This window comes from Chanodichthys erythropterus, chromosome 3 (assembly GCF_024489055.1).
Source record: "Chanodichthys erythropterus isolate Z2021 chromosome 3, ASM2448905v1, whole genome shotgun sequence".
In the NCBI taxonomy this organism is placed as follows: Eukaryota; Metazoa; Chordata; class Actinopteri; order Cypriniformes; family Xenocyprididae; genus Chanodichthys; species Chanodichthys erythropterus.
Window position 1 is genome coordinate 61,927,647 of NC_090223.1, and position 14,639 is coordinate 61,942,285.

Genomic DNA, 14,639 nt, shown 5'->3' on the forward strand with positions numbered 1-14,639 from the left:
CAGAGCACAAATTAAGATATTTTAGTTGAAATCCGATAGCTCCGTGAGGCCTCCATAGGGAGTAATGTCGCTTCCTCTGTCAAGATCCATAAAGGCACTAAAACACATCTAAATCAGTTCATGTGAGTACAGTGGTTTAATATTAATATTATAAAACGACGAGAATATTTTTGGTGCGCCAAAAAATAAATAAATAACTTATATAGTGATGGCCGATTTCAAAACACTGCTTCATGAAGCATCGGAGCGTTATGAATCTGTGTGTCGAATCTGCAGTTCGGAGCGCCAAAGTCACGTGATTTCAGCAGTTTGGCGGGTTTGAACCGCGATCCGAATCATGATTCGACACAAAAGATTCATAACTCTCCAAAGCTTCCTGAAGCAGTGTTTTGAAATCGGCCATCACTATATAAGTTGTTATTTTGTTTTTTTTGCCGCACCAAAAATATTCTCGTGGCTTTATAATATTAATATTGAACCACTGTACTCACATGAACTGATATAGATGTGTTTTTAGTACATTAATGGATCTTGAGAGAGGAAGTGACATTACTCCCTATGGAGGCTTCACGGAGCCATCGGATTTCAACTAAAATATCTTAATTTGTGTTCTGAAGATGAATGAAGGTCTTACGGGTGTGGAACGACATGAGGGTGAGTGATTAATGACAGAATTTCCATTTTTGGGTGAACTAATCCTTTAAGGTTGAAGCACTGTAGTCGTATTGACTACAGAATAGGGATGTCTCACGATTTTCGAATAATCGATTTGTTGATTTAATTATAGAATATTGAACAGGTTGTGCGATTTTCATCTTTAAAAAATCCTCAATGGTGATATGTTCATGTAAACAGAGCGTGGCGCGTGCTGCCAATAACGCACCTACAAGCTGTCAATCACGTTGTCTTACACACAAACTGTAGACTAGCGTGGCACGTAACAGAGACGTTAAAATCAATGTTCACACAAGTGCTGTGATTCAGGCTGTTCACAAGGCCTGTTCTGTTATAACGCGTTTAGTCATTAGTTAATCATTCTATGGCTTAGGTTAAGACAGCCTATTCCCCAATGAATTGTCTCTTTCCCTCCCTCTGTGTGTAGTGTATTATAGTAGGCCTACATGCATGTGTGTATGCAGGGGAGGGGTGCGATTTTCGAATAATATTTGAATAATTCCCAGTGATCTTCAAATATTATTTTTGTTTGAAATGCCCATCCCTACTACAGAAACCCCCAGATTTCATCAAAAAATTAATTTGTGTTGCGAAGATGAACAAAGGACTTACAGGTGTAAATTTTATTTTTGGGTGAAGTAACCCTTTAAAGAGGAAAAGATGATCACGTTCTCTCTCACACTTTGCGCCTGTACAGAGATCTGTCATGCCATATCAAGGAGCGTAAAAATGGACGTTTTTGTTTGAATTTTGAGAATGGACAGGGGTACGTTCAGTACACCATGAGTATCACAGTATGTACCGTACCCTAGACCAGACCAAAGCTGCAGGGGGTGCCAGGAATAAATCACACTCAAATATGGACTACAACACATCCCCAGTGTGAAAACTACATTAGAGTCCTTAATGTACTCAAACTGATTTACTGACTGGAGATTGTTGGTAATGCCAGTGTAATAATGAATAAATGAACCATACTGTTATAATAAGAAGTGAACCAAAATCTGTGTTTTAATATTTTGTTAAAATATTAGTGTTTGTTAACTTGTGTTGGTAACAAGCAAATCTTACCTGCTCCACCTTTCTCAGCGACACTGGGCATCTCTCAGGCAGACCATCACGGAGCCGGCTATGGTGTTGATCCACCCAACACACAAGGTACAAGAGCATTAATTAGGCCTGAGGAAATCAAACACATTCACAACATTTAAACAATCTAATGCTTATAATTACATCTGTTCAATCCATAGAGCACACCTTTTCTGTCCTGAGACCCTCAGGTGACCACCAAGGAAGAGAACAGAGTATGTTACCTACAAAGTATTTTTGTACATATATTGTTTTATGCTATCATGAAAACTTAAAGTAAGCTGAGGCTGATAGTTTTTACTTTCCAACTCCCCCATTTTCAGCTCCAGTGTGTCTCTTAAAGGGTTAGTTCACCCCAAAATGAGATTTGTCATTTATTACTCACCCTCATGTTGTTCCACACCTGTAAGACCTTCGTTCAGAACACAAATTAAGATATTTTTGATAAAATTTGAGAGATGTCAGTTCCTCCATTGATGGTCTTTGCATCTGACACTTTAACTCTTCAAAACGATCATAAAGGGCCCATTTACATCTGGTCACTTCATGCGTTTTTACAGATTGGACGATTTAATTTACTCTTGGCCACATAAATGTGTCACTGCAAAACGGATATAAATCCGATCTTCAATTCCCATGCTATATGCATATTTAATGTATTATACGTCAATGAAAGAAAAATATATGAGCTGCATTTTATTGATCATCAGCTAGCTAATTTCAGAATCAAAGGCCGCAATAGGAGACAGAGCGGCATCAGCACTGGTAAGATCAATGATCAATGTTTACATGTGAGTAAAAACCTAAATTGAATCTGTTCATCATATAAAGCAATCAAGTCTTCAGACTGATAACTAATCCATATTAATTTTTCTGATCTCTTTATAAACTTTCTGAAGAGTCAAAGTGTTCATAGCAAAGGCAGTATGAAGGAACTGACAGCCCTCAGATTTCATCAAAAATATCTTAATTTGTGTTCTGAAGATGAACAAAGGTCTTACGGGTTTGGACGTCATGAGGGTGAGTAATTGATGACATGATTTTCATTTTTGGGTGAACTAACCCTTTCACCAAACCAGGTAAAAGAGTGAAACAAACAAACAAACAAAAAATGTATTAAGAGTGGGGGTCATTTCATGAAAATGTCACATTATTTAGAGTGAAATGTAACCCAGATATGTTCTTGGTAACATCCACCAAGTCAGAGGCACACATGACAATGAAAACATTGTCACAAAACATTGAAAACCTCACAGTAAGTTTTTACTTACAGGTACTTCTGGTGTGAGACAGGAAAATCCAGTCTTGCGTCTGGTTCCAAATCAATGTACATGTAAGTTATTTGTTATTTATCAACTTAAAAAAAAAATAAAAAAATGGTAAAATGCATTATTTTATTAATTAAAACTACATGCCAAATTAAATGTTCTTCTGTACTGCAGCTGTAGAAAGGGCCGTTCTAGAAACACTAGAGAAAATGGACATGAAGATCAACCACCTGACTTCACTGGTCCAGTCTCTAGTGGGAAACAGGCGCTTTTTACCCCCAGTGGCAGTGCAAAATGATGAGGAAGATGGCATCTTTCCTCTTGCATCCACTGAGGATCTAGACCGGCTGGAGCAAAGTCTGTCAGACAGAGGATTTATGCAGAGAATGGTAAGAAATGGAACTGTCAACCTACAACTACTAAAGAAATGTAGTGTGTGCGTTTATATGCTACTTGCCAAAAGTTTGAAATCAAGATTGAAAACATTAAAGGGTTAGTTCACTCAAAAATGAAAATTCTGTAATTTACTCACCCTCATGCCGTTCCACACCTGTAAGACCTTCATTAATCTTCAGAACACAAATTAAGATATTTTTGTTGAAATCCGATAGCTCCGTGAGGCCTTCATAGCAATGACATTTCCTCTCTCAAGATCCATTAATGTACTAAAAACACATTTAAATCAGTTCATGTGAGTACAGTGGTTCAATATTAATATTATAAAGTGACGAGAATATTTTTGGTGCGCCAAAAAAAACATATTAATGACTTATTTAGTGATGGCCGATTTCAAACACTGCTTCAGGAAGCATCGGAGCGTTATGAATCTGTGTGTCGAATCATGATTCGGATCGTGCGTCAAACTACCAAACTGCTAAAATCATGTGATTTTGGCGCTCCGAACTGCTGATTTAATACTCTGATTCATTTGTGCTCTGAATCTTCCTGAAGCAGTGTTTTGAAATCGGCCATCACTAAATAAGTCGTTATTTTGTTTTTTTTGGCGCACCAAAAATATTCTTGTGGCTTTATAATATTAATATTGAAGCACTGTACTCACATGAACTGATTTAGATGTGTTTTTAGTACATTAATGGATCTTGAGAGAGGAAATGTCATTGCTGGCTATACAGGCCTCACAGAGTCATCGGATTTCAACAAAAATATCTTAATTTGTGTTCTGAAGATTAATGAAGGTCTTACGGGTGTGGAACGGCATGACGGAGAGTAATACATGACAGGATTTTCATTTCTGGGTAAACTAACCCTTTAACAGTTAAAGGAACACTCCACTTTTTTTTGAAAATAGGCTCATTTTCCAACTCTCCTAGAGTTAAACAGTTGAGTTTTACCGTTTTCGAATCCATTTCATGATATTACGCAGCGCCTGTGACCTGTGGATTTGAAAACGGTAAGTTTAGGGGAGTTGGAAAATGAGCCTTTTTTCAAAAAAAGTGTTCCTTTAAATATTATTACTATTTTAAATAATTTTTCTATTTGAATATTTTGTAAATTTCATTTATTCTGATCAAAGCTTGATTTTCAACATCATTACTCCAGTCTTCAGTGTCACATGACATTCTCATAAGCCGTTTTTATGCTTGGATATTAGCAGTTACTATTGGTGATCAATTATTGATGATGGTTCTTATTATCTACATTAAAATAGTTTTTTCCACTTCATGTTTGAGGAAACAGCGATTCTTTTTTAGGATTCTTTGATGAACAAAGTTCAAATGAACAGCATTTATTTGAAATGTAAATCTTCTGAAATGTTATAAATGTGTTTGTCATTTTTGATTTTGCTTATTAAAATTGTTACTCACCATAAACCAGGGGTCTCCAAACTCAGTCCTGGAGGGCCACTGTCCTGCAAAGTTTAGCTCCAGCTTGCCTCAACACACCTGCCTCAAAGTTTCCTTCCAGCCTAATTAGAGCTTGATGGGCTGGTTCAGGTGTTTAATTGGGGTTTGAACTAAACTCTGCAGGACAGTGGCCCTCCAGGACCAAGTTTGCCCATTCCTGCCCTAAACTTTTGAAAGGTAGTTTATCACAGTTTCCACAAAACTATGAAGCAGCACAACTTTCAACATTAATAATAATCAGAAATGTTTCTTGAGCAGAAAATCAGCATATTAGACTGATTTCTGAAGTATCATGTGCTGCTGAAAATTCAGCTTTGCAAAGCAAGAATTGCTTTTCAAAATAGTAAACAGTTCATATGAATATTACAAAAATGTTTGCTGTTGGATTAAATTTTGTATCAAATCAATGCAATCGGTGAACATGAACAGACTTTCAAAAACATTACATAAGATTAATTAATTCCAAACATTTGACGGGTACTAGTGTTTAGTACAGTACAGAATAGGTCCATTTCTTTGCTAAAACGTATTTAAATGTACCTGTTGAAGGTGAACAGATTATCCATCAGCGGCGGGCCAACAATGAAAAAGACCGTCTGGAGAATCTGCACAAAGGTCTTCAGCACCAACGTCGCCCGCCAACTGAACTGGTGTGGGAGAGGTGACAAGCGGGGGATAAGGAGGACAAACGTCGGGTCACTGTTAACCGGTACGTTGTACATGCATTAGATCCAATAGGCGGGAAGTTACAGCGTTAAGTTAAATAAGTACTTGGCAAACATGTTCATGAGTCAAACATAATCAAACATGTGGTAATACCAACAGTAAAGTGCCATTTTAAAAAATAGTTAACAAATATAATGGCTTTGTTTAACGAACCTTGGGTTAACCGATCAGTTGCCCAACCACAAAAACGGGCACAACTCGTTAGGTGATTATCATGATCAACTCAATCAACATAACGTCATTTCAAGGTTATTATATAACCGATCACAGACACCACACGATTAGTATTAAAATATATTTGTTTTATACTTACCTTAAGCACATTTTCCCTCACAACTCGTCAGGACACGTGTCTTCTCCACGCAGCATCACATAGACTCGCGCACATAGCTCGCGCAGGAAGAGACCTCGCTGATAGGCTCTCTCTTTGGCAGATTTATTCGTTTTAAAAAATAAAGTGTTTTTGTTTGTTTGTTTTTTACATGCAGCTTCAGCCATGAGGAATCCCGTCCTGCCGTCACCAACAGAAGCAGAGGCGGAAAAATATATAAAAGATTTCCTCCGCTTGGCTCCAGGGAGGGAGTGATTGTTTATTTAATTTTATTCTTAATTTATTTAATTGTTTATTGTTTTGTTTGAATATGCCGTTATGTTAATATAGTTTTTAGAATTAATTAAAAGTTGTAATCAATATAATACGTTTTTTTGCCTAATAAATATTTTTAAAACCATCAACAAATGCGTGTTTTATTGTAGGTTCAGAACAGCGTGGTTATTTAATCATGTGAGGATGTGGCTGGATTTTATGGGGGTTAATTTTATTAATGGGAGGAATCATATCTTAAAACGATGTCTGGGCTACATAAATCAGATGTCTTGCAGACGTATAAACATCTGATAAACGTCTGTAAAAGAGCGGATTGCCGACGTTCTAAATTATTAACGTCATATAGACATCGCCTAGACGTCGATCTAACAGCTGGCAGGGACGTCTCGGCGACGTATTGCAGATGAGCAAACGCTCTAAAATATACGTCTTCCAGACGAAAATGACGACGTCGCACAGATGTCTGCACGACGTACGTGTGCTATCTGGGACACGTTTACTTAAGATTTCATTAGATAGAATATAAGCCGGGCCGTACGCAGGGTTTCATAATTACCTTGGTCAGAAAATGTTGGTCCCCTAGAAAATTTAGATTTCCCTGGTGTACATATGTGCATTTTTAAGACGTTTTAAGGCCAACAAACAGGATATCAAATAGCTTTAAAACAAATACAGTGGTGTGAAAAAGTGATTTTTTATTTTTTTGCATGTTTGTCACACTTTATTGTTTCAGATCATCAAACAAATTTAAATTTGAATCAAAGATAACACAAGTAAACACAACATGCAGTTTTTAAATGAAGGTTTTTATTATGAAGGGAAAATAAAATCCAAACCCACATGGCCCTGTGTGAAAAAGTGCTTGCCCCCCACTGTTAAAACATAACTTAAGTATCTAAAGATTAACGGTATTCTGCTCTGTTGCTTAAATGAACAATGAAGAATGAGATTTATTTGCTCACCCTCGTGATTTTGCCCACATGACTGACTTCCGCAGAAACACGAAATATGGAAATACATTGTGAATCACTCAAGTGTCAACAAACAGTGCGTGTAATTCACTAATTATTAATTCTGTCAGTTTTGGTGACTAAGGCCGGGTTCACACCGCAAGCGGCAGCAGAGCGGAAGCAGCGCGTGAGCGTGAACTGCAGAGACGCGCGAGTATTCACACTGGAAGCGTTTGTACAGCGTCACAGCAGCGGCTCGAAGCTAATATAAAGTGAGCATTTCTTTACAAAGACAGCTATAAATTTGTATTTATAATTGGTCATTGTTAAACTTGATAGGCTTGAAAGTTTGTTAACATGCAAGGTGTACAACACTCACATATAAACATAAAATAAATTAAAGTAAATAAATAAAAGCCTCGTGTCATCCATTGCTGCACACAAATGAGGTAAGCTTTGTGTTTTACATCATCTGACGCATGAACATGTTTACAAGACTGCAAACTCGGCGAAAAAGACAGCAAACTCGGGTTTGATTTGGGTAGGCTATGCAACAGCCTATATTGCTGTCTGTGTAATAACTAAAATAATGTTTATATATCATATTTTCTGGCTAGTTTAGTTTAGTTTTCGATAATATACCAAACTTTAGCCCAAACTGAATAATTAAAAACAAGTTTAAATGAGTAAATCTTCTATAAATATTTTTTAATATTGATTTTCTTTCATGACATACTTCAATTATTGTTAAAACACACTAGATATGCTTATTCTGTGCATTTTGAGCACTTTTTGTGTGAAATCATATTTATTTTGTCCATCAAAGGTGTACTTTCACTTTAATTGAGCGTTAGCAGCGCAGCAAAAATAGACCCAGCGCCGAAACGATCGTGTGTATACTAATATTGCCTCACGCTACTCTGTTTAAGGTACGTTGTTTCAATCTGTGATTAATTTAAATGTTTATTTTGTAATTTTGAGATTATCTGCGAGTTGATTTAGAATGCATGTATACTTGAGTGTATACTAGACCTTCTACACTAACTGCCTCGTGGTACATTTTCATGCAGTGATACATTCATTTCATTGATTTAACAATCAAATTTTGATGCAATTTAGAGCTAATAGTAAATGTTACATATGCATTTTTATGAGTTTACAGCATATTTGGATGCTAACTTTTGCAATTGTTATGTATTGTCTATTACGTTATTTACGTTGTCATGTTATAATTTAGCACTACATTTTCTCATGTTAAATATTATTTCTATATGTAACATCCTTTAAATGTTCATGCTCAGACGCAAAGTGTATGCGGACTGAGAAGCAGGAATAAGAGAGTTGGCCTGATTGTGTGTATACTAATATTGCCTCACGCTACTCTGTTTAAGGAGAATAAATCTTGAGTCCATCATCCCATTCGTGGTGTGGTTGTGATTTCGTGGTGTCTGGAGGTTACCACTTGAAGTCTGCTACACTAGCAATAGTGTATATTAATGTTACCTCAGTCAATGTTAGGCTAACATCAAAAATATGATTATCCTGACCTGAGCTAATTTACTGAATCAACCAACTCACATCTCCTTTCTTTTTTTTCATCCATGATGACAAAGTCATCTGTTGCTGCGTCTGACTGCGTTTCATCGCTGGCTGACTGACTGTCGTAACCGCGATACCTGCTCATTAGTACTTTCAGTCAAACCCTGCGTCCCAATGTCCGTACTATCCATCCTAAATAGTATGTGAGATTAAAATAAGTGTGTCCCAAAAGCATAGTATGTTGAAAAGAGTATGCCAAAAGTCCCCGGATGGTCTAATATTTCCGGTAGATTTTCGAAGTGTGGATCCGTGCACACTATAAAGGCTAATATTGCCCACAACCCATTGCGCGTTGGACAAGGATTCAGTTCAGAACTACAAACACGAGTAAAAAGTGTTAAAAACTACAAAACACGACGCTGAGAGATTGTTTGAGTGACTAATAATAAGTTCAAACTGATAGAAAATATTTATTTAAAGGTGCCCTTGAGTGATTTGAAAAAACATTTTAAATTGTTCCCTGATATCTACATAGAGGGTATGTGGCTTTTTTATGGTCGAAAATTGTCCAGATATGGTTTTACAGCTCCATTTATAACCCCACAAATAGCCCCTAGAATGAAAAGGTCTGTTTTTGCCTTATTTGGAAGGCTCATGAATAGTAATATGGTGCTCCGCTCTGATTGGCTGTTTCACTGTTCGGCTCCTTCCAGTAGCTCACACTGATAGCGAACAAATCTGTACTGTACGTCGTGAACGATGGAGAGTTTTGGTATTCAACCTTATATGTTTGAGCCTGTTTCTGACGAAGATGCAGATGTAGAGGAACAACCAATTTTGTTGCGATTGGCCATGGACGTTTCTGAGTGGTAAGTTAGTCTTTATTTTCAGTATGAACCTGCAAAACGTAACTGTTACGTCAATGGAACTAGCATATAGCGTTAACTTTACACTATAACTCATAACGTCAGTATTTGCAACTTTGTTTTTAGCATTGTAAAAAAAAATAATTGTAATAATGTGTCGCTGTATGGTTTTACAATGATAGCTTCTTCACTTTGCAATAACAACTCTACAACGAAGCGCGAAAATTTGTTTCTAATATATTGACATTACCGATATGATTTTAAATTTGATTTATTTAGCCAACCAAAGTAAAGCATAGAAGACATTCCAAAAAAGCAGTGTCATGTTTACTACTCAGCTGCTGTAGTGTGATTACGATTTAGCTATTAGTACGCGGTGATGTACTCTGAGTCTGAAATACAAGCGTGCAAAATTGTCATACAAGTTCTCAAAAATAAAAATATTTGAAAAAAGTGACTAAATGTCTTGTCAAATGACTATCGTTTCAGCTTGAACGGTGCAGAAAGTTAGCTAGAAGGATCGAGTATCTGTAGCTATCTGTAAGCAAATAAACTAACATAGTTAGCTTCGGTGTAATGCAGGGGTGATAGCGTTCCGGCACCACGCCGGATTTCCGGCGTAGGCTACTGTGGCTGCGGGAAAAAAAAAAAAAAAAATGATCTGGTTATATTGGTCTACTGCGGCGTTTTAGTGCCATGTTAAAAAAATAATAAAAGTAATAATAATAATAATAATAAAAAAGATTGTCTAATGTTTATTTGATGTCTGTTTTTAAAAGCACGGAAGAGAATATGTGCTGTTCTGTTAGACATCGTTTCAGCTATTAAAATAGTTCCGTTTTGTATGTATGGCAGTGATTTCGTTTCTGTTTTTATTAATTAAGTTGTAATGGGAAGATTTTTTATTCGTCAGATATGAATAAGGTATAGGCGCATATCCATTGGTTTGTGCGGAGAGTGGAAGCTTGCACAATGCAATACAGAGGCGCCAGAGCCGTCACTTGCACTTTTTTTATCCAGTGGAAACTAATTATCCTCAAAACAATACATGCCTTACCGACATCAAATACATAGATGGAGAGATTTAAATTATTGCTTAACGAAATAAAACAAATCAAACCAAAAACTCTTTCATTATATCTGTAAAGATGCATTTCTCGCGTCAAAGTGGAGATTTCTATTAAGGATCTTGCGTCACTGATTTAGAATACATTCATAAATAATTCAAATATCCCCTTACCCTCCGACACATTCATTGTTATGTACAAGGAATACAAGTTGATGTAGAGTAATATAAATTTAAAATACATCGTTTTAATAAATACAAATCAGCAAAACTGTTTCAAGTGATAGGCATTATTCAATTAAAAGTATCAATGAATAAAACATTATGTTGACCAGGTGGATTATTCATTGAAATCATGGAGAATGACATTTAGTTTTATTTTCATCATGAATGACAGCGCACCGTGTATTTACAGACAAACGAAATCTGCAGAAGTCTCTTTACTGCGGAACTGAACTTAATAAAACAGAAACGAAATCAATGTGTCATACATACAAAACGGAACTGTTTTAATAGCTGAAACGATATCTAAACGTTTTGCTATGTTCTGTCTATGCAAACAGAACAGCAGTAGGCTACATAGGCTAATAAATCAAGCGCGTCATCGTCACAACCATAGCCTTGTTTCCGCACGGAATAAAGTATTTTATTCTCGGAACATTTCGACTTTATTCTCCGACTTTATTTTTATTATTAATATTATTATTATTTTTTGCAGAGATTAGATATTTCGACTTTATTCTCTGAATATTCCGACTTTAATCTCGGAGTTTCGACTTTAATCTCGGAAACTTAGATTTTTTTATTAAATATTTTTTTTTATGTCGTCGTATTGATCTATCATTTAGATCTGAGATGCGCAGGTCAGAGAGCAGCTTTAACGCTCAACGACTCATGAGCCAATCAGAAGTAGTTAAGGGGCGGGCCTCGTGTCTTAGTCAAATAGATTGATACAGGTTAAGGCAATGCTCCATGCGCGAAGATGTTTACAATTGTGTCTCATATTTCTCAACTCAAAACGTAAGTCATGGCTATGTTTATGAAGCCAGGGGAAGACATTAAAGACATTGATAAAAGCATAAAGAATAAATGGCGCTGGGCTTGGATTGAGGATGTGGGTAGCGACGGAAAGCCCTATTATTGCCACTTACTGACCTGTCTTGGTATGACTGTAGCATCTGCAGCATTTACTTACAGTGATTGTACTAAGATGGGCTAATAAGGTCAATGTAGGCACTGAACATATTGAGAAGTAAATGCTGTGTTTTCTTGAATAATACTGAGGGCATAATGCAAATATGAAAATATCTAAAAAAGAGTCACTTGTCAATAATGATGATCAGGGTTATACATACTTAGGCTGTTTATATATTTGGGCCCAGGGGCCAACAAGTTGTGTTAAAAGTGCGTCGCATACATAGTACCCTCTCGGGGGGCAAGGAAAAAAAGTTCAGGCTCAGGAATTTTTTTCACTATCAGCCCTGGTAATGTGTTGTTGGTTAAATATAGGTCAAATTATAATTATATCCGACAAAAGAGAATTGGCATATGTATCTACGGTTATGTTATAGATTTATATAACAAAGACAGTAATAAATTTTAACCTCACCGTTAATAGTAGTTACGTAAACTTTGCTATTTGTTACTGTACTAGCATCTTGCATTGGATCTAGACAACACTGGGTACATGGTCGTTAATGTTGTTAGCTCACTAAGAAACTTTACATTTAATCAGAAATAGTTTCTACAGCCAAGATGTGGATAAAAGCACTACTTACTGCTTGCGGGAATATAGTTGGAATTGCCCCTTTCTTCAGTGTCAAACACTGAGCTAAGCCTGCTTCATATTGTCCCAGGTTAGAAAAGCTGTCCGCGGTGAAATGGGCAGAGCAAACTAACAACTTTGAGTTAAATTGTTCCGGTATCCGGTTATAGATAAACATCAGCCATGCCTTTTGACAGTTTTTTTCTGGAGGAAGACTATGAAAAGTTTTCACATCCCCTGCACAGCCTGGAACATAACATTTATTTCCATGATCTGCCATTTTCGCTGTTATCCTCGCTTGGCTTGTTTCTTCACTCTGCCTGCAGAACTTCCGATGATTCCGCTGGGCGGTTCCGTCTGGCCTGGATCATGAACATATGCAAATATTGGGGGCGGAGTCCCCGACTGTTACGTAACAGTCGGTGTTATGTTGAGATTCACTTGTTCTCCGGATGTATTTTTAAAAAATGAGATTTATATAAGAAGGAGGAAACAATGGAGTTTGAAACTCAGTGCATGTCTTTTCCATGTACTGAACTCTTGTTATTTAACTATGCTAAGGAAAATTCAATTTTTGATTCGAGGGCACCTTTAATGTGATATGTGTTATTTTTCATCTGCAAATACCAATGTGGACTTTTATAAAGATCTGATTGGCCATTAACTTTTAAATGCATCATTATGCATTAATATGAGGAGTTCTCCACATGAAACACCCGCGACTGCAGATCAACGTGCTTCTGCATTTCTCTCCGATACGGTAGGAAATTAGCTAAATGAAACGTGGAGGATGTAAGATGATTGACAGGGCAGTTTACGGTGACAGGATGCGACAGAGAGCAAAGACGCATTTGTATGACGTGATAGTATGTACCAAAGCTTGTCTACTCTTATGCTACACGGTGGCTGCGTCCGAAACCGCCTACTTCTCTACTATTTAGTAGGGGAAAAGCAGTAGGCGAGCGAATAAGTATGTTTGAAGCAAAAAGAGTAGGCGAAAATGACCTGGGTGACGTAATAATTCTCGCGAGATTCGGACATGCGCCTACTTAAAGTGCGTCCGAAACCGCCTACTTACCTACTTTATAATAGGGGAAAGCAGTAGGCGAGCGATTAAGTATGTCAGAAACCTCAGTAATCATAAAATAGTAGTCGAGGAGTTCCCGGATGATCTACTACTTCCGCCCAGATTCTGAAGTATTCCTCGCTAGATACTTTTCTATCCCAGGAGGCCACGGGAGAGGATACGTCATAAACAAACACGGAGGAGAAAAGTGCTGTCAAATGTGAGTATTGAAAACCAAAAAGACGTTTGTTGAGCTACTGTAGAGTAAACTGCTGAATGTGTGAAGATGCTACACTGTAGTTGTGATTTTACTGTAAAAACACGATTATGTAGGCTATAGATAACGGATTCTATAGTAAACACACATAGCTAACTTAATCTCCAAAGAGGATCTACATATCCTAAACCATATATATCTTAAACATGCTTACTAAATGTTTATTTAACATCTGACACAAACATCTTCTTTAAAGGATTAGTTCACTTTTAAATAAACTTTTCCTGATAATTTACTCAACCTCATGTCATCCAAGATGTCCATGTCTTTCTTTCTTCAGTTGAAAAGAAATTAAAGTTTTTGATGAAAACATTCCAGGATTTTTCTGCTTATAGTGGTCTTGAATGGGCACCAAATGATTGAAGGTCAAAATTAGTTTCACTGCAGCTTCAAATTGTTCTACACGATCCCAGATGAGAAATAAGGGTCTTATCTAGTGAAACATCGCTCATTTTCTGAAAAAATTTGAAAATTATCTGAGTTTTAACCAGAAATTCTCATCTTGAACTAGCTCTCTTCTTCTTCTCCTCTATTAGAATTCCAGCAGTGTAGACACTGCTAAGTGTAATAAGTTTGAACTAATTGTTATATGCATTATGCTAGTTCAATAGTATATAACAATTAGTTCAAACTTTGGCCTGTGGAGGGTAGTATTACACTTAGCAGTGTCTACACTGCTGGAATTATAATAGAGGAGAAGAAGAAGAGAGCTAGTTCAAGATGAGAATTTCTGGTTAAAACTCAGATAATTTTCAAATTTTTTCAGAAAATAAGTGCTGGTTTCACTAGATAAGACCCTTATTTCTCATCTGGGATCGTGTAGAACAATTTGAAGCTGCAGTGAAACTAATTTTGACCTTCAATCGTTTGGTGCCCATTC

General features: G+C 36.8%; 1 long non-coding RNA gene and 2 pseudogenes across 1 annotated transcript; 1 reads left to right on the forward strand and 2 right to left on the reverse strand.

The window, feature by feature from the left end:
* LOC137007702 (uncharacterized) overlaps positions 1 to 14,639 on the reverse strand; it is a 1,237,067-nt pseudogene that overhangs the window by 585,931 nt on the left and 636,497 nt on the right.
* The window catches only part of LOC137006355 (zinc finger protein 845-like), a 72,102-nt pseudogene that overhangs the window by 45,713 nt on the left and 11,750 nt on the right, over positions 1 to 14,639 (forward strand).
* On the reverse strand, positions 1,800 to 6,126 carry LOC137007832 (uncharacterized). Its single transcript, XR_010892675.1, has 5 exons — positions 5,937 to 6,126; positions 5,438 to 5,544; positions 3,263 to 3,391; positions 3,036 to 3,120; positions 1,800 to 1,854 (listed from the first exon to the last, which is right to left on the reverse strand). It is a non-coding gene; the product is annotated as an uncharacterized lncRNA (long non-coding RNA).